Source organism: Cervus elaphus, chromosome 26, assembly GCF_910594005.1.
Source record: "Cervus elaphus chromosome 26, mCerEla1.1, whole genome shotgun sequence".
Classification (NCBI taxonomy): Eukaryota; Metazoa; Chordata; class Mammalia; order Artiodactyla; family Cervidae; genus Cervus; species Cervus elaphus.
The window spans coordinates 26,734,925-26,757,797 of record NC_057840.1 but is presented as its reverse complement, the minus strand read 5'-3'; the positions used below and the strand labels follow the sequence as shown (position 1 = coordinate 26,757,797).

At 36.6% G+C, this 22,873-nt stretch overlaps 1 protein-coding gene across 5 annotated transcripts in view; it reads left to right on the top strand.

Moving 5' to 3' along the window:
* Positions 1-22,873, top strand: part of HIVEP2 (HIVEP zinc finger 2) — a 206,146-nt gene that overhangs the window by 156,083 nt on the left and 27,190 nt on the right. For all 5 annotated transcript variants that reach the window (XM_043888406.1, XM_043888403.1, XM_043888404.1 and 2 more), the window contains 2 exons: positions 13,221-13,315; positions 22,180-22,224. The gene's annotated coding sequence lies outside the window, so the exon portion shown is untranslated. The remainder of the gene's footprint in view (positions 1-13,220; positions 13,316-22,179; positions 22,225-22,873) is intronic.

Below are 22,873 nucleotides of genomic sequence, written 5' to 3'. Positions count from 1 at the left end.
TAAAACATTTCTTCTCTATATTGCTAGTTATCAATTAAAAGAAATATTATAATCTACTTGTATACCCATGTTAAAACCAAAGAGCAGATGCTGCAATAAAATCAGTTCTGGCACCTAGTCTAAAGGCCCTTAATGAAATCAGAGAAAGCCTGATAAATGAGGCAATATGATAAAATATTTAATTTTATAATCTTTGTATATCTATTTGCTTAATTGTTTTTGCTTATTTTTCTCTACTTTCGTTTGTTTTAGTGAGAATCTGTGCTAGGGAAGAATTCTTAATAAGATTTCTAAACAAATTATTTTCCCTTCAGTGAAATATCAGAGAGAAGGAAAGTGAGATTCCAAATAACTTTAGTATATGTGGAGTCAATGAATAGTATGTGATGAAGACCATTCGTGGGTCTGCAGATTTTGGCAAACTACTTTAAAGCTGAAACCAAAGCATATTTTAAAAATGTATTCTAATTTTTTTCAGGGTGACTTATTGCTGGCTGCATTGTTTCAATTGTGTTCCTCAAATTATTTATATAGGTGTGAACAATATAGAAATCAAGCTAATATGCCCATATTGGATACTGGTCAATGTTGACTGAAACCCAAAATTATGGATACAAATACACATTCTCCAGCATTTGGATTTATTTGAAAACAAGGAGAAAATTAAATCACATATGATGGGCTAATCAAATCCTCACTGAAAATGGCTTTGGGATTCTAACTCATTGTTTAGAATTTTAGTAACATTTATGATAGATGATGCTTTTACCTTTAAAGTAGAAGTTGATTTGAGACTTGAAATGCTTTCTGATCAAATGGATTCTAAACTTGTTAAAGTACATGTGTTCAAATCTGATTTTGTACCCTATGGATGTTCAGCAAATAAAAAACATTCATCCAACCCTTTAATACTCTGCACAGGATCTGCGTGTAGGATCTGCCAGTGTAAGTTATCTGTGTCCAAGAATATGTCAGATGCATTTACCACGTCTGCTGCTGAGCCTTGACAGTAGCTGGAAATTTGACCATGTCTCAAAGATAATATAATTTGACCATATTATTTCCATATTATTCATATGCAATTTCTTAGAGAAGGAAAAACAATTAATGTTTTTCTTGAGTTGTGTTATATGTACCTTTTCAGTTGTATTTATGAAATCCTTTCTTTTCTTGGAATCAATACAGTTGGAGGCTGGAGGAAAGAAAAATATTTGGGGAGTTTCCACATTACTTTTTATGTTCCTGGAACCAGTTAGCTTTCAGAGTTGTACTGCCCAAACACTATTGAAATATACAAATAGATTCAATTTTGGAAACAGTTCCCAGCTACATTTATTATGTCTTTTGTAACAGTCCTCATTATTGAGGTGTGTGAGTGAGTGTGAGCATGAGCCAGTAGGAAACAAAGGTAGGACTAGTACTTGAAGCTAGAAATGACGTTAATGATCAAAATACATGTAAACAAAGCCTAGATACTTCCTAGAGAAAGGCCCCAAATTTAGATGTTAGCTTTCTAGCAGTCAACCTAAAAAGGGACACTAAATAAGCTTACAATGTAATCTATAAAGCCAGCTTTTAGGAAAAATAAAATTCTCCTTGATATTGATACCACATACATATCTCTGATGGATCCTCACTTTTAAAAGACAATTAAATATTGTAGACTGCACAGCTTCCTTTTAATTGCTAAATTAACTGAAATAGACACCTTGCTTTGTCCACAGTAGCACGCAATACATATTTTTGTTACCACTGAATTGGAAACCAAAACGTGGCATAGGATCATCATCACTTTTCTTTGATAAATTGATTAAAACACTGGGAAAAATCATCTCAATCACTAACAATATCATAAGAAATGAATATTCAGGCCATCAATAAATATATCCTTAATGTTAATGGGCTGAAGCACATCATGACTATTGCAGTATTCTGCTTTAGGTAGTGATTTATAGAATTACGAGATTTGATATCATTAGCTATTATATCCTCTTCCTCACAGGATCCCCCCTTAATCTTATTATCTTTCAAAAATCAATTTATTGAGTACCGACTGTGACAGACACCTGGATACAACAACCTTGATTGGGAGGAATTATTGTTTTCATTTTCTGAGAGAAGAAAGAAGTATCAAAAAGGTTGAATAAATTGTCCGATATTGTGCAGTTACAGGATTTAGATCCCTGACCTCCATCTCTTGCCTCTCCAGCTTGGCAGACGGATTCTTTGCCACTGCAGCACCTGGGAAGCCCTAGAACGAAGGCAGAGGTGTGAATTTCCTGAATTAAAATGCGGCGTTCTTTTCACTTGCACATTTTCTCTCTCATCCTAACACGGTTCAGGTTCTAATCCAGGCATGATCTTTCTTTTCCCCTGGTTTTCAGTGCTTCTCACATCTACATGTTTGGCATAAGTGTACATTGAATTAGAGCTTCCCAGGTGTCCCAGTGGTAAAGAATCCTCCTGCCAATGCAGGATTTGATCCCTGGGTCAGGAAGATCTCCTGGAGAAGGAAATGGCAACCCACTCCAGTATTCTTGCCTGAAAAATTACTTGGACTGAGGAGTCTAGCGGGCTACAGTCCATTGACTCACAAAGAGTCTGACGCGACTGAGCATGCATGCATGATAGAATCAGCATCAGACTTCACAGGTCTTTAGCAATTAAAATGACCACTCCAGTCAGTCCTGAGGCAGGAAAGAAAGAGTGAGAAACTGGAGAGACCATGTTAAATTAATATTTTATTGTTTGCATTTCAGTTAAAGAGATTTAAGCCTAACTCTTACTTTAGTTACTGTATTGAGATGAGATTCTTAACAAAAGATAAGGTGATCGGATGTTTAAAATTATTATTTGGTTAAAAAAATACACATTTCTGTTAACTTTTTTTCTATCTAAACTTTTAAATAACATCTAACTTCTCTGCACCTTGCAACATTTGCAAAAAATTTCTCTTTGTGGTTAGTAGATGAAAAAGTGCCAGAAATTCAGAAGCTAACCCTTTTTGAGGTTTGGGGATGCTCACCTTTGCCGAAGTCCACTTAGATCTGCCACTTAGTCCTGAGGTGTTTCTGTGTCCGCAATTATTGGATAGGGTGGTAGACTAACCAATTTCCCATCTGTGCTCCATGTCTGAGAGTTCATGAAGCTCTTTTTTATTCAGTAAGCAAGAAGAGTGTTTTCTCAGGTGCTGAGCACACACATGTGGCATATTCACAGTCATTCCTTATTTCATTCACTTATTCACATTTATTTATTCCTCCATTCACTCAACTGACAAATATCTGTTGACTTCCTACTCTGCCAGCTACTGTCTGTCCTATGTCCTGTGGGACATTCAAATGACTTTTTAACTTTCAATATATTTCATTGTGGTTGAATATATATAGTTAATTCAATAAAGTAAGGAATCTATATCCTAGATATTAACTAATAGTTCAGTCTTTTAAACTCAACATTTCTAAAATCAAAATAGATGAGTTTTCGTGTTTATAGTAAAAGATCTCCACAGCTATTCTTTTAAAGAAAAGATAAGAAATATATAAATTTTTAAAAATTGTTTTACATCTACTATTTATAGATAATGGCTTAAATAATTCATCATCTTTAGAGTTTTACTGAAAAATAAAAGAAATTTTTATATTTTATTTGATACAACTATAGTATTTAGATATATTTATCCAATACTTTGGCCACCTCATGTGAAGAACTGACTCATTGGAAAAGATCCTGATGCTGGGAAAGATTGAAGGTGGGAGGAGAAGGGGACGGCAGAGGATGAGATGGTTGGATGGCATCACCGACTCGATGGACTTGAGTTTGAGCAAGCTCTGGGGGTTGGTGATGACAGGGAGGGCTGGCATGCTGCAGTCCATAGGGTCACAAAGAGTTGGACACAACTGAGTGACTGATCTGAACTGATCAACTTAGATAAGTTTTGTGTATATTTTGGTGCAAAGTACTCTTTTTAAATAGCCTAATAAGAAATAGTGTTCTTAAGACTGTCAAATGATTAATTACTCAGGGAAAATAGCTGTTTAAAGTTGTTAAGCCCCTCAACAATTTCTAGCTCCTTCACGCCCATCAGATGACCAGTGCTCTACTTTTCTGAGTGAGTTAAGAACATCTTAAGGAAAATTCTCAGTTTCTTTTCTATCTAAAATGTTATTTTGCTTCATTATTTCTTCTTTTTCCTCCAGTCTAATTCAGAAAAGTTGGACTTCCCTGGAGGTGGTTAAGGTTCCATGTTCCCAGTGTAGGGGACATGGGTTCCATCTCTGATTGGGAAAGATCCTGCATGCTGCTTGGTGCGATCAAATAAATATAGAATAAATAAATAAAACAAAAGACTTCATTCTTTCTTCTAAAACTGATATTTTAATTGATGCCTTTGAGTTCCCTTTTCTTTCCCACTTTTCCAAGAGTTTATTCCCTAATTCTCTTATCACTTCTTTTTCCCTTTAGTTTCAAGTCTTCTTTATCTTACAAACTTCTCAAAATTGATTCTTTTTCAGGTTACACATTTGTAGTTTGTCCAGGAAGAGATGGAAAGAGATGAAATATGTGTGAATGTTCTGCAGTGTCTCTGTGATTGGGGTAGTCTGCTTGGAACTTCTGATGTCAGTCCCTGTCTACCAGAGTCCCCTTACCATCCCTCACATCCTTTCCTTCCCAGCCCTCTCTTCCATTACCTTGGTGTGCCAAATGTTCTAGTCAGACTGGCTATTTCTTCAACATCCCCTGGTCTTCTCTAATGCATAATGATGTGTACACATTAAATTCCTTTTCTCTGCATCTGTACTTAACCAAATCCTAGCATTCTTTTAAGACCTAAGAGAGTGTTTCCTAATTGCTGCATGACCAGTGTCTTGTTTCTGTACTCCCATAAGGCCATTTTATGCCTCTGTAGCTTTTACAACTTGTTTATGTGGTTTTCTCACACACTAGACAGCAAGCTCTTTGAAAGAAGGATTCTTGTCTTGTTTATCTTTGAATTCCACATATGTACATTATTTTGAATTCATACTCGATGTCATTGAAATTGATAAAAGTTAATAGATAAATGAGACAATAATATCTAGATTCAAACTTCATATGAAATTTGATTTCCAATATTATTTTATGTCATCACATTGGGATATATATGCTTTGGAAAGTGTGTCATATGATTGAGTGAATGAGCCAATAGATGAAATTCTGGAATTGTCTGACGGAGTTTGTCTATTAGGATATTATAGGCACCTGCTTGAAACTTGAACATTTTTCTAGCCTTAACCTTTGCAGGTGATGACATATTCCAGGATGAGGCTGAAAATATGAATGCCACCCAGAGATTATCAAACTGCCAGGGCAGTACCTGAATAACTCATAGCAAAGGATTATAAAGCTTTTCTGGTTACCTAACTTGAATAAAGGATTCCCTGGTGGCTCAGATGGTAAAGAGTCTGCCCGCAATGCTGGAGGCCCGAGTTCGATCCTTGGGTCCAGAAGATCGCCTGGAGAAAGAAATGGCAACCCCACTCCAGTATTCTTGCCTGGAAAATTCCATGGACAGAGGAGCCTGGCAGGCTACAGTCCATAGGATTGCAAAGAGTCAGACACGACTGAGCAACTGTGCGCGCTTCACTTGGATAAAGCGTGACTTCCGTTTGAACCACTTACCACTGTTGTCCTACCTGTTGTTCAAACCCTTCTTGATCATATATTTTGTTAAGCTCTGATAATAGCTGATATTCAGATTACTTGTCATTTCCTGACTTTATGTCTAATTCCAAACTCTTGAGGGTGGTACCCTGTTGTTTATTTTGTTCCGTTTGCCTCATCAGTCCTTGGACAGTGTGGAATCAAGATGTGAGGTTGTGTACCTTCACGCTGACGCATGAGTCCTCATGTCCCCATTGACTGTAAACATTTTCAAGAGAAACAGAATTATTTCAGCAACTCAGTAACAAACTGCACAGGGCTCATCTGATTAGGTTGTAAGATATGCCGTAGGCTTTGCCTTGATTTCTTCTTGAAGGACCTTTATTGTGTGTGGACCTAGGATATGGAGGCTGAAAACAATGTTTTCCATTGCATCTGAGAATCAGTTGTAGCGTGAATTTTGGAATGCCTTTCAGGTTTTCAGCTGTGCTTTCATTACTTTGGGTATTATTTCCATTGATGTGGGAGGCTCTTCCCTAAGAGAGAGATTTTCCTTCAGGCAAGGTCAGCTTGTTTATGCATACTTATGAATATAATGCATATTTTACCACTCTATGTCTCTGTTCTCTTTGTTTACAGAATCCAAAAATTAACGTTGGCTTTTCTTTATGCTAATCTTGGCACATCCAGGAGTAAAAGGAGATTTAGAGAAAGAGTTATGACCTTATTTAGATATACCAAAATTGTAACCAAACAGTAAACGTAAGTTCTGTAAAAGATGAAACTGGAGAAAACAATACCTTGAGGTGTGACTTCGTTATGTCATACTTCTCATTAGACTACACTAGTCAAATAGTCCTTCTTTGGCTTTATCTTTCAGGTATTTAGTTAAAGAATAAATATTTAAGATAACTTGTTAAGCAGTAGTTATTTCCCTGACATAATATTATTAAGGGATAGAATAGAGGGAATGGAAAAGAAGAAAAAGAAAATTTAAAGTGAGAATATAAATATAAAAATGTATCACATATGAGAAAACAAAAAAAAAATTAATTAATACAGAACATCTAATTGGCCATGCCCCTTTTCAAAAACAAAGCAGCAAAGAGCATTCTGCCAGCAAAGTAGTCCCATATTTCTATAGGCTCTGTTAGTGAAATTTCGGTTTTATGAACCAAAGGGCTTACCTCCATTAACTGTCAATTAAAGAGCTGTTCTTGCTTTGGGATAAAAATTGATAAACAGTTTAATGGAGCATTGGTTTTTAGCTACTGTAATTTTCTGTTCATTTAACTTATTAACTTTAAGGTATGGGTAGTAAATGTCATTGCTCATTCTAAGTTCAATATTACTTATTCCTCATTTTTATTCCTTTTTTTCATTTAATCAGTTTCTGCAGTGGGATCAGGTTAATAAACTTGTAACAAGATAGTAATATGGATAGTGAAAAATAGTTGACTTGAAAGGTTGAAGACCTAAGCTATATATAATCTAGATCATCATAATGACCTCTGAGTCCTTAAGCAAGTATTTTAACTTCTCTGGTTCTCAGCTTTTTTTCCCCTGTTATTTGGCTGAGGGATTCGATGATTTCCAAAATCTTTCACATTACTAAATACTCGCTATATTATTTAGAATAAGCTCAACAAATAATGGTGATAGAAGTGAATGATTATGTATTTGCTCCTAAAATAAGTTAGTCTGATGTCAAATATGTGGTCAAGAAAAAAGAAAAATCTCAGTTACAACCTTGGAAAACTTGACATGTGTTTAAGAATACATGTGGGGGAGAAGTTTGCATTGCCAACACCAGACAATCATAGCCCAGATGCAGAGTAAGGACCAGAGAACACTATACTATCCTGAATCATCAAAGAAAGATTAAATTATGTTCAGGAGACTGTAATTAACTCAAGGAGAAAGCTAATGTACTTTGGAAAATAACCACTAGCAGATGTTAAAACAAAAATTATTTCTCTGTGGTCTTTACCTAACCATAAGATTGTATTAACTAGAACATTTACCTTATTCCCTAAGCTTCCCCATGAACCAGACTTTCACCACAGTAAAATAAAATAGATGAAACTAGAGAGAAACAGGAATGGTAGAGCCTATGTTTTTATTTCATCTGATTATTTATCTCTAAATCTAACACTGGAAACTGCAAGTTTTTGTATGTTAGCATACATGCATGCTCAGTTGTGTCCAGCTCTTTGTGATCCCAGGGACTGTAGCCTACCACGCTCCTCTGTCCATGGGATTCTCCAGGCAAGAATACTGGACTGGGTTGTCATTTCCTTCTCCAGGGGATCTTCCCGACCCAGGGACTGAATCCACATCTGTTGAGTCTCCTGCGTTGGCAGGCAGATTCTTCCCCAGAGACCTCTGGGAACCCCATATTACTCTATGTGTGTGTGTTCAGTTGCTTAGTCATGTCAGACTCTTTGCCACCCCGTGAACTGTAGCCTGCCAGGCTTCTCTGTCCATGGGATTTCCCAGGCAAGAATACTGGAGTGGGTTGCCATTCCTTTCTCTGGGAGATCTTCCTGACCCAGGGGTTGAACTTGGGTCTCCTGCATTACAGGCAGATTCTTTACTGACTGAGCCACCAGCAAAGCCCATTAGCATGTATAGTTTTCTTTAAAGACTTTGTATCATTGTGTCTCTCAAGCCTTTTCTGCTTGTCTTGATAGGATTGGCCATTTCCTCTTTTGTGCTGTGCCCAGTACTGTGCTTATATTTTTGTCAAAGCACCTAGAACACTTTGCATCACTTATTTGTTCACAAAAGTTTCCCTTCTAGGCTCTGTAGAGTTTGCTTTTTCATTTATGTATTTTGTAAACTTAGCTCATTTTCTGATGAACATAGACACTCTATAAATGTCTAAAAGTGTCACAAAATAGTTCAGAAACCCTAATTAAGGAGGCTTAAGTTATAATCATTAATTCACAGGTACCTACTCTTTTGTGCTTTTAGTAGTTCTAATTCACACAATCCTTTTATTTTGTATCTTTCCTGTGCTCCAGCACTGACAACCTGCCGAGAAGTCCGAGAAGTGGTGCTCTCAGATCATTTTCGCCAGCAGTTTCCAGAACCAGCCCCCTAAACACAATGGCAGAGTAATCGAATTTTAACTGTCCCATCCTCCTTTTGTGAAAACTTCTTTTCCAGACACACTTTTCACTTTGCAAAGCCTTCTATGTAGTTGTCCCAGCAGTGAATTGTCCCTTGCTCCCAAATTAGCACTCTTTCCCGTTTATACTCTTTATCCCTTTTTCGTCTTTACATTCTGAACTCAGTTCCAACCTTTAGCTTCATATCATAACTGTTTCTAAAAATATGAGCTTATTATCAGTTTGTGTGTGTATCTGTCTTCCCAGCCTATATCTCTCATCTCTACCACCTCCCAGGTGCCTCTTATTTTGCCCCTCTAGACACTCCAAGTGGAACAGTGGCTCCATTCAAAGTTCTTTTTTGTAGCAAGGAGAAGCTGCTTCTTCTGGTACACATTTGGTACACTCTGATAAAGTATTTAAGCATACATTTATCTTTCAGTACTCTCCTCCCGTCTTTACCTACTACTTTTGAATCTCTTCTACTCCCTTCTATAAAATAAAAGAGGTGTGTATCTCTTTTCTACTACTGAATATATGAAGAGTGGTATTCCTTCTTTTAAACATTTCTTTTAACCAAGCAATATAAGGATCATATCTTGTTTCCAGGTCCTATTTGCCACTTCTTCCATAGAGTTGAAGCACATAATAATTGTTTTTAATTTTAACAGCTCTCATCTAAAGTGTAACTGGTATATCTTATTGGCTCTTCTACTAAAATTATGACCTAGTGTGTATGTGTTTAACCTCAGAAAAAAAGGTTGATAGCATTTGTGTTTGCATGAGAAGTTTGCCAATGAAGTGCTAACCATAGTAAACTATTAAACCATAACTTGTCTTAAAATAATTTGGAAGAATAGGGGAATGAAATACTAAGGAATCTTACCAGCAATGGACATTTTAGATATGTCTCCATGTCTGTCTATCTATCCATTAATACCTACCTACCTATCTAATCATAGCTCAACATGACCCTCACTTAGCTTAGTAATAATAACCTGTAAGCTTCCAAGAATAAATATGTCAAGGATGATTTTTTCTAAAAATAGGCTGAGAAACTACTGGATTAGAAACAATAATGTTCAAATTTTCCAAGTGTTTGTTACAAGTAGGCGACGGAAGTTTGGAAAATATTTTTAAGAAACTCTTCTGTAAGCCTGTAAATGACGAAAAATCAGTCTTTGTTAGTAAAGTGAAAGATAATTTTGCCTCATATTTAGGAAGGAATTTTAAATAACTTGGGGATATTTAACAAGATCCGTGAACACAATTTTCTGAAAACTTGTTAGTTTTATTGGATATTAATGTTTCATTGCAGAGTGGTTTCATATGAATCCAATAACCTAGAAGTAAAGCTTAAAAAATGAAAAATCTATCTTTACTGTATTCCATTGTTTAAAAAATATACTGTTTGAACTGCTAATTTCTAGGAAATACAAGCATAAGTTGTAATACTACATTCTCAGGAACTGTTTGAGGAAGTATTTTTCTTTCATTTCAAAGAAGATACTGAGGCACAAAAACTCAATTAAAATTAAGGCAAAAACAAATTTTTGAGATGGTTGTTTCTATTTTAATAGTAACAACAATTGCCTCCCTTGTAGAGGCCACTACTGATTCCAATTGCAACAAAATGATTTGTGCAAAATCTCCAAACTTGGTGTCCTATCTTTCATGTTATTATCATTTAGATCTTTGCTTTAAAATCACACTAATTACTTGGAAGTTTCTGTGAGGTAAAATAGCAGTACAATATTATGATCACTGCTTTTTTGTTCTTCAAGGGCAAACCAATCATTGAAGAGGTCATGCGTAGCAGTTCCATACGATAGAAACAATTTTCAAATCCTCTTAATGAGTGAAAAGAGCAATCTTCTATCATCTAACATTCCAGTTATATGTGCATATCATGAGACGACTGTTTCCTATTTCCCGTGGCCATAGTCCTGGAGAGTCAGACTGGAAAAATAGGGTCAGAACTGGGAACACTGCCCCTGACACATCTTGTCTGGAGGACTCACATGCTCCCTTTTGCTGGTGGAAGCTCTTGGTGGGAATGACGCTTTCTGGGTCAGGGGATGGCTGGGTGCTAGTGCACAGCTGCCAGATAGCTGGAAGGGGTAGGTGTCAGTGCCAGCGTTCTGAGGCTGAAGTTCTCCTTTTGTCTTTTAACCTTAGTTCAGTGGTCATGGGGTCGCCAATCACAGGTGGTCCCTGGATACCACAAGTTGCTGTTTCCTGTAAATAGCTGTATCTATAGAATCCTGGCCTATTTCTATCTTGGATGAGTTCGTCTCAGAGTGTGAATAGCTCAGTGATTTATTCTTTTTTATCTGAGAGATGCCATGCTTTAGCTTAGGTCATATTGCCAGTGTACAGGTTTGGTTTTTTTAGCACTTGAGCTTGATTTTCTTTTCAAAAGAGGTGCTCTTTGGTTTGTTAATATGGATATGGTTTATATATATAAATATATATGTATAATTTATAGGAGCTATAATATTGTTGTTGTTGTTCAGTTGCTAAGTTGTGTCCAAATTTTTGCAACTTGATGAACTGCAGCATGCCAGGCTGCCCTGTCTTTCACTATCTCCTGGAGTTTGCTCAAACTCTTGTCCATTGAGTCGATGATGCCAGCCAACCGTCTCATTCTCTATTGTCCCCTTCTCCTCCTGTCTTCAATATTTTCCAGCTTCAGGGTCTTTTCCAGTGAGTCTTCTCTTCGCATCAGCTGGTCAAAGTACTGGAGCTTCAGCTTCAGCATCAGTCCTTCCAATGAATATTCAAGGTTGATTTCCTTTAGGATTGACTGGTTTGATCTCCTTGTTGTCCAAGGGACTCTCAAGAGCCTTCTTCAACACCACAGTTCAAAAGCATCAATATATTTATTTAAGGATATATATACATATAAAATTATACCTTATATATATATGATACATAATATATATACTATAATTTAATGTGAAGAAAATGAAAGTGTTAGTCCTTCAACAGTGTCTGACTCCTTGTGATCCCATGGACTGTAGCCCACCAGGCTCTTCTGTCCATGGAATTCTCCAAGCAAGAATACTGGAGTGGGTAGCCATCCCCTTCTTCAAGGGATCTTCCCAACCCGGGGATTAACCAGATCTCCAATATTGCAAGCAGATTCTTTACCTTCTAAATCAGTAGGGAAGCCTTATTTTATATGTATATATGCATATACATACATACATATATGTGTGTATATATATATATATCTTTAAGGACCCCATCACTATTCCCTCAGTGTTTAATCAGTCATGCTCTTTGGCTTTGACGAAACTTTCAATTTTGAGAATGGTGGAGCTTGTCAAGAGTCATTTAAGTGCCAGAAAATGGTTGATTTGAGGCAAGAACAAAGTTTAGAAAGAAAATAAATCTAGCATTTGCTTAATAATTTGCCCTTTGCAGCAACAGAATCTTATCTGACCACCCACATTCATCTGGCTGCTGACGTGGTTCTTGCTTCAATTGCAGAAGCTATTTTTGCACCTTTTGTGTCTTTTGAGGAACCGAGTGGGCCTACGTGCTTATAATGATTCATGTTGCAAAGTGCACAGGGTGTCCTGAAGTGATATGCAAAGAGGAGGAGAAAATTAAAGCTAACTGCTTCCTTTAAGCATTTTGAACACTCACATGAAATTGTTCTGGATTAAGGCACATTTTAACTCTCATGTCTTGATGCTTTGGTCCTTTCTATGAGACATAACTTGTCTGGAAGAAAGAGCAATGGTTTTAAAAATGAACAAATATACAATGATTATCTATAGATATGTAGTGCTATTTTATATGGGCCTTTTTTACTGGGAGATAAACCATCTAAAGATGGTGACTGATTAATCTATTTGGATTATGTGCTTTGACTGATCTTCTATGCATTTTTTTTGGATCAGGCTTGAATAAATTAATTCTAAGTATGAGAAAGTTCCTTTCTTCGTTACTTTCCAGAGTTTGTTATGTCTCAGGATTTAACTTTGGTTGGTTTTGGCTTCCTATTTCAGAAATTAATTTTAGCATGGAACATAACATTGCTGAAATAAACTATAGAAAAGAATTTTCTATGAGGTTATCTGAGTCTTCATCCTAGGGAGTTTAGTTGCTAATGCACCAAAAGAAGTTTTGTGGGAATCAGCTTTAAGTCAGATTTGTATCATGGATTGCAGTGGCATAATTTCTAGTTCCAATACATTGTTTTAACTCTAGCATTATTTTCCACGTTGCTTGCTTCCACGTTTATTGAAACAGATAATTCTCTTTTAATGTAAGAACTTAGTCAAAAGATGTAAAGTATGTAAAGAGACAGGAAATTTTTTCTTGAAAGAAAAAAGGTCTTGAAGGATCCAGTTCCAAATTTTCTTTTCTCAAGGAGAGCATTTCTATGAGTAGTATGTTGGTTAAATTCACTACAAGGTTCATCATTTTAAAAAAATCTTGTTTATTTTTTAGATTCCCAGAAGTTGCGCATGTGTTCCTGTGGAGGGAGTTGGCATCGTGGAAAGCAAAGACGGCTGTGATGCACTTTTTTGATATGAGGATAACAGGTTAATAGCTGAAATTTATTATTTTATTCTATTATTTTTACATTTAACTTGAAGAGAAGTTTTAATTTACTGTGCACCCGTATGTGAATTGACTGTCATCCAGTCTAGGAAGAAACAATGTATATGCTATTTAGTGAGTGAAGGTTTTGTTTTGTTTTTCATAATAGCCCAGTTTTACTTATAATTTGCTTAATTGAAGCAGCTTCATTTAAGAGAATTTCTTTCTGGCAGAGTTTATTTTCATACGAAATTCTGTGTAGTAAAACCTAATAACTTTTGTTATAGAATGTGAAAACATTCCACCAGGAGAGCAAAATCACAATTGTAAAAAGTTTGCAAAAAGCTTATGACAAAATATTAAAATTAGTAAGCTGTAGTCATAAGTCATAAATACTTTGGACCAGATAGGCAAACTGTACAACTATCTGCGGTCATTGTAACCAGCATGCAAAAAGTATAGTTGAGTTTTCCATTAGGTTTGAAATGTCAAGTTAAATTTTAATGTATGTCAAACTAGAGGGCGATCATCACAATCTCTTTACTTTCTTCTCCAGAAGTTCTCTTAATTGCTTGGCAAGGTTTTATATAGTATAAAGTACCCTCCTCATATTGGCTGCTTGCTCCTTTTAGGGAGAACTAAGATGGGAATTTTGACTAATAAAAGAAGCATTTATAATGAATTTGGCTCTCAGAAAGGTGCCTTTTTTTAATCATCCTGTGGAAATAAGTCTGTATTCAGCTGGACTCTGGCGCTGCTCATGGTTTTTCGGTAGATCCTTTTTTCCTTCATCCGGTACTCATAGGTGGTAGTGACTTGTGGGTCCGTCTGTGTTAAAGCATCAGTGCTCTGAGATGGTCGTGTATTTCTTAAAATATTTTGCAGTTGATCTGTGACATTTTGAAAGCAAATACATGGAAATGGCCTCTAAATTTTTGTCCAGTAGTTATTATCAGAAGACATCTGTTTTATTTACAAGTGTAATTCCACCAATGTCTCGAAAAAGACCAAATCACCCTTTTAGTTTTTAAAAAATGGTCTATTATGAAATCATTGGAAGTAGAGAAGTAGTGTTTATTACCTGTCATTTTATACCATTATTATTTAGGATGTTATTATTTAATGCTCACTTGACTTTTGCCACCACTCAAGTAATGATTAATTTCCTGAGGTAAAGTTTTTTTTCTAAGATAGTGTTTTTCTAAGCAAAAGATCCCAGATTGACAACCCTGGGTACTGTAGGCCTTTATTCGTCTACAGAGCTGGGCTGCCCGGCTGCCAATCCCACCCAGCTGTTATCCTGAAGAGACCTCTGTGGAGGTCTATACGGGAGGCTGTTTCTGTGCCTTTCCTTTCAGGGCCTGTCTGAGGAAATTATTTAACTGGGTGCCAGATTTATTTGAGTGGGACTGAAGTATGGCCAAAGGAGTGGGCACACTTTTAGAAAAATGGCAACTCTTCCAAGTAATATCATTTTCTTTTCTTTTGCTCAGTTCCTTTAGTTCTGTTACCACTGAAACAGCATGCAGAAGGTAGTGTCTTTTTCAATATTACCCCACTCAGAAAAATGCACAGAGCCTGCAAGACAATGCCTGTCTTTCTTTACCAACCGAAGGACTCCTAGGGGCTAGAGCACCATCCACAGGAAACCCCAAAGTCACATCCTCCTGCAAATTATCCTGCTCCTTTCGGAGCACTCAAAGGCATGAGGGAAAAATTTCAATGTGAATGTGAAGCTGTGTTTGGAATACTGTTCCTTTGTTGGCAACGGGTGCCAAAAGTGAATTTGCGTGGGTTTGGTTACCATAAAAAGAAACCTCAGAGAACGAAATGATAACCGGCTATTTTCCTTCCATGTGAGGATTGCTCTAATATTACATTTTTAACACACCAATTGATTGGGGAAATTGGAGATACATTTTTAACACATAATTAGAGAATTTGAAAAATGAAATCAATCTATACAATCATTGAGAAGTAATGTCACTATAATTAACTATATTACTACTGATCTTCATAGCTCCAAGTAGATCTCTATTGAGGAAATTATACTCAAATTGCAGATATATACAGTGATACATTTTATGGTTTATAATAATATTCTGAGATACAAAGAAGATATTTCTCTATAAGAATTTTCATACATTTAATTAATACAACACAAGCTCAAGAATTTCTACCATTACTGGTAGATTTAGATGGCTAAGTAAAAGTATCCTTAAAAAGTATCACCAAAAAAAGACAAATGTCATTATTAAACTTCGAAAGCCTTATGGATTTTCAAGTGAATTTATTTTCCTAAGTGTAAGTTGAGGAGAGCAGCAAAGAGACTTTGAACACCAGAAAGACATTCCATGCAGGACCAGGAATAGATCCATGGTGCAAACCATTTGCATTGCAGAATTTTTTTCAGTCTCCAAGATAAAGCATCCAAAGACAAGAGATTAACGAAAAGAGTCCAAATGGTTCATGAATAGGATCAGTAAATTCCCAAAGGATCCATCACTCCTGTTTTCTCCCATCTACCTTTCTATGTGCCTCAGAAACTCCAAGAAGGAAAGTGGTCTTATGGATAGCAGTTAGTTGAAGGCTGTCCAAGGATGGGTTAGACAATTATATCCTCAGATATGTTTAAAATCTCATGTAAACAGTTCATGTGAAATAGGAGTGATTTCCAATTCCCTAATAATAGTCTAATTACACAAAATTGTGTAATAGTCCCTAATAAGCCTGTCACTGAAGTAAAAAGTTAGACATTATAGTTCAAAGGAATGTAGACCAGAAGAGGTCCCAAGTCCTACTGGGATCTTCAGTTCAGGCAGAAGGACAGAACCGCTTCTTGGACAGAGGTAGGGAGAATGATACTCAGTTTATCTAATTTATGATAAAATGGTAAGACATCTTAGGTGGGTTTCTCTTAGAAATTTAAAAGGAGGAGGTTTTCCTGACTGATTCAGGGAAGTCTGGTGGCTCAGTGGTAAAGAATCTGCCTGCGGTGCCGGAGACCCGGCTTCGATCCCTGGGGGAAGATGCCCTGGAGTAGGACATGGCAACCCACTCCAGTATTTGTGCCTGGAGAATTCTGTGGACAGAGGAGCCTTGTGGGCTATATAGCCCATGGGTCACAAAGAGTCAAGACATGAAGGAGCAACTAACAACACTTTCCTGACTGAAGCTATTTGCATAATTGAATCAATGTGTTTTTTTACCAGGATCCAAGTTGTGATTTTAAAACATTTTCTGGATAATAAATGCTATTGGAATATAGGATGTTCTTCTATTGGTATCAGCAAGATTGTTTTTTAAAAATAAAAAGTAGGTGTGACTTTTCCTGATTTGCCCTTTAAAATTTAAACCCATCAACAATTAAATAACTATTCCAGATAATTTTTTTCTGACCATTAATGTATTATTTCTGAATCTACTTTTGAATTTTGTGTAAATCACTTTTCTTCATCTTCTGGTCTGTTCTTTAATAGCAAAATATTATTAACTTTCCTTGAATTTTATTTGGTGCCTTTATTTTTATATATCCTTAGTGGATAAGAATTGTATATGTCTGGTTTAGGGTTTAATAAATGTAATTCTTTACTGTAAACCATAAAAATTAAATCTGATTTTAAAGGTTATTGCCTCATTGCTACACGAAAACACTATACTGTATTTAATTATTGAATATAGTATCCCAGTCCCATTTTTCATAAAATTTTATGTATGTGTTTAACTTGAAGTCCATGTGTTAAGCAAAATTATATATTCTATGAAAACTGAGAAATGGCAAGTGACCATATGCCTAATTTTCACTTGTGAGGTTCTTATTAATACTTTCTTAAAAGTAATGCTTTTCAAGGAACAAAGTAAAACAGTTGTATGTCATGAGACCCAATCATGGTCTCACAAAGGGCTGTCTTCATTAATACGTCAATATACAGATTTTAACATTGTTTAAATTGTGGATTTGTTTGAAATCCATACAGAACTCATATATTCTCTTAGGACTGTGAAAAATTCAAGCATTGGAAGTATTGGAGTCAAGTGAAAATACTTAGGAGAAAGCATTATTGCAGATGTATTTTTTCTGTTATGTTCAGTTGCTAAGTTGTGTCCGACTCTTTTTTTGACCCCATGGACTGAGCCTGGTGGCTTCTCTATCCATGGGATTTCCCAGGCAAGAATACTGGAGTGGGTTACCATTTCCTTCTCCAGGGGATCTTCCTCTCCCAGGGGTCAAACCCACATCTCCTGCATTGGCAGACAGATTCCTTGGCTCTGAGCCACCAGGGAAGCCCATGTTTTATTTTGCATTGTGATAAAACTGAACAGTTGAGCTGGGAGTAGGGGATGCCGGTTGGGGAGGTGAGACCCCCTTATGCTTGCTGCTGCTGCTGCTAAGTCGCTTCAGTCGTGTCCGACTCTGTGACCCCATGGACTGTAGCCGCCAGGCCCCTCTGTCCATGGACATTTTCCGGGTAAGAACACCAGAGTGGGTTGCCAAGCCCTCCTCCAGGGGATCTTCCCAAATCAGGAATTGAACCCGAGTCTCTTATGTCTCCTGCATTGGACATACTCATGGTAAAAAAAAAAAAAAGAAAGAAACAAAAGAAAGAAAGATTACCAGAAGTCATAAGGTTAAAGGTAGAAATCCCTTCCTTTGTCCTTTCTTTTGACCGCCTGGCTCCATTTCTGTGATTTAACTCATGTAAAAAGCTGTTTGGCATCCTTACAGAAATTTTCTGTTTATTGCCTGTTTCTCTTTTACACAAATGGGATTATAAAATACATTCTAGGTCACAATAAACTATTTTACATCCAATGTTACTACCTTCTGGATGAGCTTTTATATTAGTACTTATAGATACACTTAATTTTCTTTAAGTGGCTGAGTCCTATGACTGAGCCTTAATTGACCTACGTAATCCTTGTACATACATCTTTGTGCTCTTGTGTACATCTGTAAAGACACATTTCAAGAAATGGAATTTCTGGACCAAAGAACATGAGCTTTCTTACTATGATGAACACTGCTATATTGCCTATTAAGGAAACACGTCAGATATCATCATAATTGATATAACTGAACATTGAAGTTCTCAGAATTCTATGTGTACTATATTGGCCATTCCCTTATGGAAACTGAGTATTCACTTAATATCTAATAGTTTCTAAGTTGTCAAGTTTTCCTGAGCCATTCATAGTCATGCGGAAGACTCTTTCACTTTGCTGTCATTCAAATTTCCTAAAAAGGATATTTATTAAAAAATTTTTAAAATCTACAGGTTACATTTTAAAAACCCACTCTTCTCGACTTTTTAATATCTAAGGAATTAAAACCAAGCCTTTCTGATAAAAGTCTAAGATGTTTTAATATGTTAATCTTATATTTTAGAAAATATGACTCTGAAGTTTAAAAAATTTTTTTCTCCTTGAGTTATTTTTAGGCATAGTGACAATCAATATTATGTTTACTACTTGAGTATAGTGTTTTCTAAAGCAGTTACTTGCTGTATTTTTTAGAGCACATAATATGGTGTTATTTGCTGTTCAGTTGCTCAGTTGTGTCCAACTCTTTGTCACCCCATGGACTGCACCACACCAGGTTTCTCTGTCCTTCACCACCGCCCAGAGTTTGCTCACACTCGTGTCCATTGAGTTGGTGATGCCATTCAACCATCTCATCCTCTGTCATCCCCTTTTCCTCCTGCCTTAAGTCTTTCCCAGCATCAGGGTCTTTTCCAATGAGTTGGCCCATCACATCAGGTGGCAAGAGTCTTGGAGCTTCAGCATCAGTCCTTCCAGTGATTTTTAATTCAGAGTTGATTTCCTTTAGGATGGACTGGTTTGATCTCCTTCCTGTCCAAGGGGTTCTCAAGAGTCTTCTCCAACACCACAGTTCAAAGGCATCAATTCTTCCACGCTCAGCCTTCTTTATGGTCCAACTCTCATATCAGTACATGACTACTGGGAAAACCATAGCTTTGACTATACAGACCTTTGTCAGCAAAGTACTGTCTCTGCTTTTTAATATGCTGACTAGGTTTGTCATAGCCTTTCTTCCAAGGAGCAAGCATCTTTTAATTTCATGGCTGCAGTCACCATCCACATTGATTCTGGAGCCCAAGAAAATAGTCTGTCACTGTTTCCATTGTTTCCCCATCTATCTGCCATGAAGTGATAAGACCAGATGCCATGATCTTAGTTTTTTGAATGTTGAGTTTTAAGCCAACTTTTCACTCTCCTCTTTCACTTTCATCAAAAGGCTGTTTAGTTCCTCTTCGCTTTCTGCCATAAGGGCGGTGTCATCTGCATATCTGAGGTCATTGATACTTCTCCCCACAATCTTGATTCCAGCTTGTGCTTCAGACAGCCTGGCATTTCATATGATGTACTCTGCATATGAGTTAAATAAACAGGGTGACAATATACAGTCTTGATATACTCCGTTCCCAATTTGGAACCAGTCTGTTGTTCCATGTCAGGTTCCTACTGTTGCTTCTTGAGCTGCATACAGGTTTCTCAGGAAGCGGGTAAGGTGGTCTGGTATTCCCATCTCTTTAAGAATTTTCCACAGTTTGTTGTGATCCACACAGTCAAAGGATTAAGCGTAGTCAACAAAGCAGAAGTAGATGTTTTTCTGGAACTCTCTTGCTTTTTTTTATGACCCAACAGATGTTGGCAATTTAATCTCTGGTTCCTCTGCCTTTCTAAATCCAACTTGTACATCTGGAAACTCTCAGTTCACATACTGTTGAGGCCTAGCTTGGAGGATTTTGAGCATGACCTCGCTAGCATGTGAAACCAGTGCAACTGTGTGGTAGTTTGAACATTTTTTGGCATTGCGTTTCTTTGGGATTGGAATGAAAACAGCTTTTCCAGTCCTGTGGCCACTGCTGAGTTTTCCAAATTTGCTGGCATATTGAGTGCAGCATTTTCACAGCATCATCATTTAGGACTTGAAATAGCTCAGCTGGAAATCCATCACTAGCTTTGTTCATAGTGATGCTTCTTAAGGCCCACTTGACTTTGCACTCCAGGATGTCTGGCTGTAGGTGAGTGATCACACCATCATGGTTATTTGGGTCATTAAGATATTTTTTGTATAGTTCTTCTGTGTATTCTTACCACTACTTCTTAATATTTTCTGCTTCTGTTAGGTCCATACCATTTCTGTCCGCAATTGTGTCCATCTTCGCGTGAAATATTCCCTTGGTATCTCTGATTTTCTTGAAGAGATCTCTAGTCTTTCCCATTTTATTGTTTTCCTCTATTTCTTTGCATTGATCACTTAGGAAGGCTTTCTTATCTCTCCTTACTATTCTTTGGAACTCTGTATTCAGATGGGTATATCTTTCCTTTTCTCCTTTGCCTTTCGCTTCTCTTCCTTTTTCAGCTATTTGTAAGGTCTCCTCAGACAAACATTTTGCCTTTTTAGCATTTCTTTTTCCTGGGCATGGTTTTGATCACCACCTCCTGTACAATGTTTTGAACCTCCGTCCATAGTTCTTCAGGCATTCTGTCGATCAGATCTAATCCCTTGAATCTATTTGGCACTTTCACTGTATAATCATAAGGGATTTGATTTAGGTCACACTTGAATGGCTTAGTGGTTTTCCCCACTTTCTTCAATTAAGTCTGCACTTTGCAATAAGGAGTTCATGATCTGAGCCACAGTAAGCTCCCAGTCTTGTTTTTGCTGACTATATAGAGCTTCTTCATCTTCAACTGTAAAGATTATAATCAGTCTGATATCGGTATTGACCATCTGGTGATGTCCATGTGTAGAGTTGTCTCCTGTGTTGTTGCAAGAAGATGTTTGCTATGACCAATGTGTTCTCTTGGCAAAACCCTGTTAGCCTTTGCCCTGCTTCATTTTGTACTCCAAGGCCAAACTTGCCTTCCTCCAGGTATCTCTTGACTTCCTACTTTTGCATTCCAGTCCACTATGATGAAAAAGACATTTTTTTTTTTTTTTTGGTGTTAGTTCTAGAAGTTCTTATAGAACATTCAAGAAGGTTGAGTGGTCTTCATAGAACAGTTCAACTTCAGCTTCTTTGGCATTAGTGGTTGGGCATAGACTTTGATTACTATATCAAATGGTTTGCCTTGGGAATGAACCAAGATCATTCTTTCATTTTGAGATTGCAGAGACATTAGTTTGCCAACAAAGGTCCGTCTAGTCAAAGCTATGGTTTTTCTGGTAGTAGTATGGATATGAGAGTTGGACTCTAAAGAAAGCTGAGCACTGAAGAATTGATGCTCTTGAACTGTGGTGTTGGAGAAAACTCTTGAGAGTCCCTTGGACTGCAAGGAGATCCAACCAGTCCATCCTAAAGGAAATCAGTCCTGAATATTCATTGGAAAGACTGATGCTGAAGCTGAAACTCCAATACTTTGGCCACCTGATGCGAAGAGCTGACTCATTTGAAAAGATCCTGATGCTGGGAAAGATGGCTGGATGGCATCACCAACTCAATGGACATGAGTTTGAGTCAACTCCGGGAGTTGGTGATGGACAGGGAGGCCTGGCATGCTGCAGTCGATAGTGTCACAGAGAGTCGTACACTGAGTGACTGAGCGACTAAACTGCATTTTGCACTCTCTTGTTGACTATGAGGGCTACTCCATCTCTTCTATGGAATTCTTGCCCACAGTAGTAGATATAATGGTCATCTGAATTAAATTTGCCCATTCCTGTCCATTATAGTTCACTGATTCCTAAAATGTCAGTGTTCACTCTTGCCATCTCCTTATATTACACCTCATAACATTGTGAGATCTACATATAATGAATTTTAAACTGACATTTGTAATCAGCAATGGTGTAGTTTAATGGAACAACATTTCCTAACTGTATTTATTTTCTACCCAGGAAGCGTCAAGACAATCATGCCCATGAGAACTCTAAACCATTCAGGTAAACATTATATTTTTTAACTTTCCCCAAAATATGTTTTGTCATCCATATTATGAAGATTTTATAACTATTTTATTTAGATGCACTTTTCTGCCTTTTCCAAAGCTCTTGCAGCCAGCCTTAGTCTAATCAATGTTTTTAAGCTATAAAATATACTTATATTTTATGTTAACATTATATATAATACATATAACATTTTATGTTAACATTGTATTATATACTTGTAAATTATATCATATTATAATTTAACATATCTAAATAGAGAAATATGTAGTACACTTAGCATGTAAGTCATAAAACTTGGTTAGAAATAGGTCTAAATTTATTTTCATGAAGACTTTTAAAATTTTTATGATTTTATAAATAATATATATCAAAAGTTTTCCCTTAAATGCTCTTATTTTATCAAGATTAAGGGGGGTTTAAAAGGGTGACCAAAAGTTAAGAGATTTATGCTTATGACAATATGAAATTTGCAATTAATAACCTTTAATTGTGGAATTAGTATAACAGATATAAAAAGGATTTCTTGGAATAAACATATTTTCACTTTATCCAATTTCAGGCTGTATATTTAGGGTTGGTTTTAGTTTCTTACTTGATAACTGTTATTGACAATCTCTTTGTGTTTTGTTCTGTTTTATTTCAG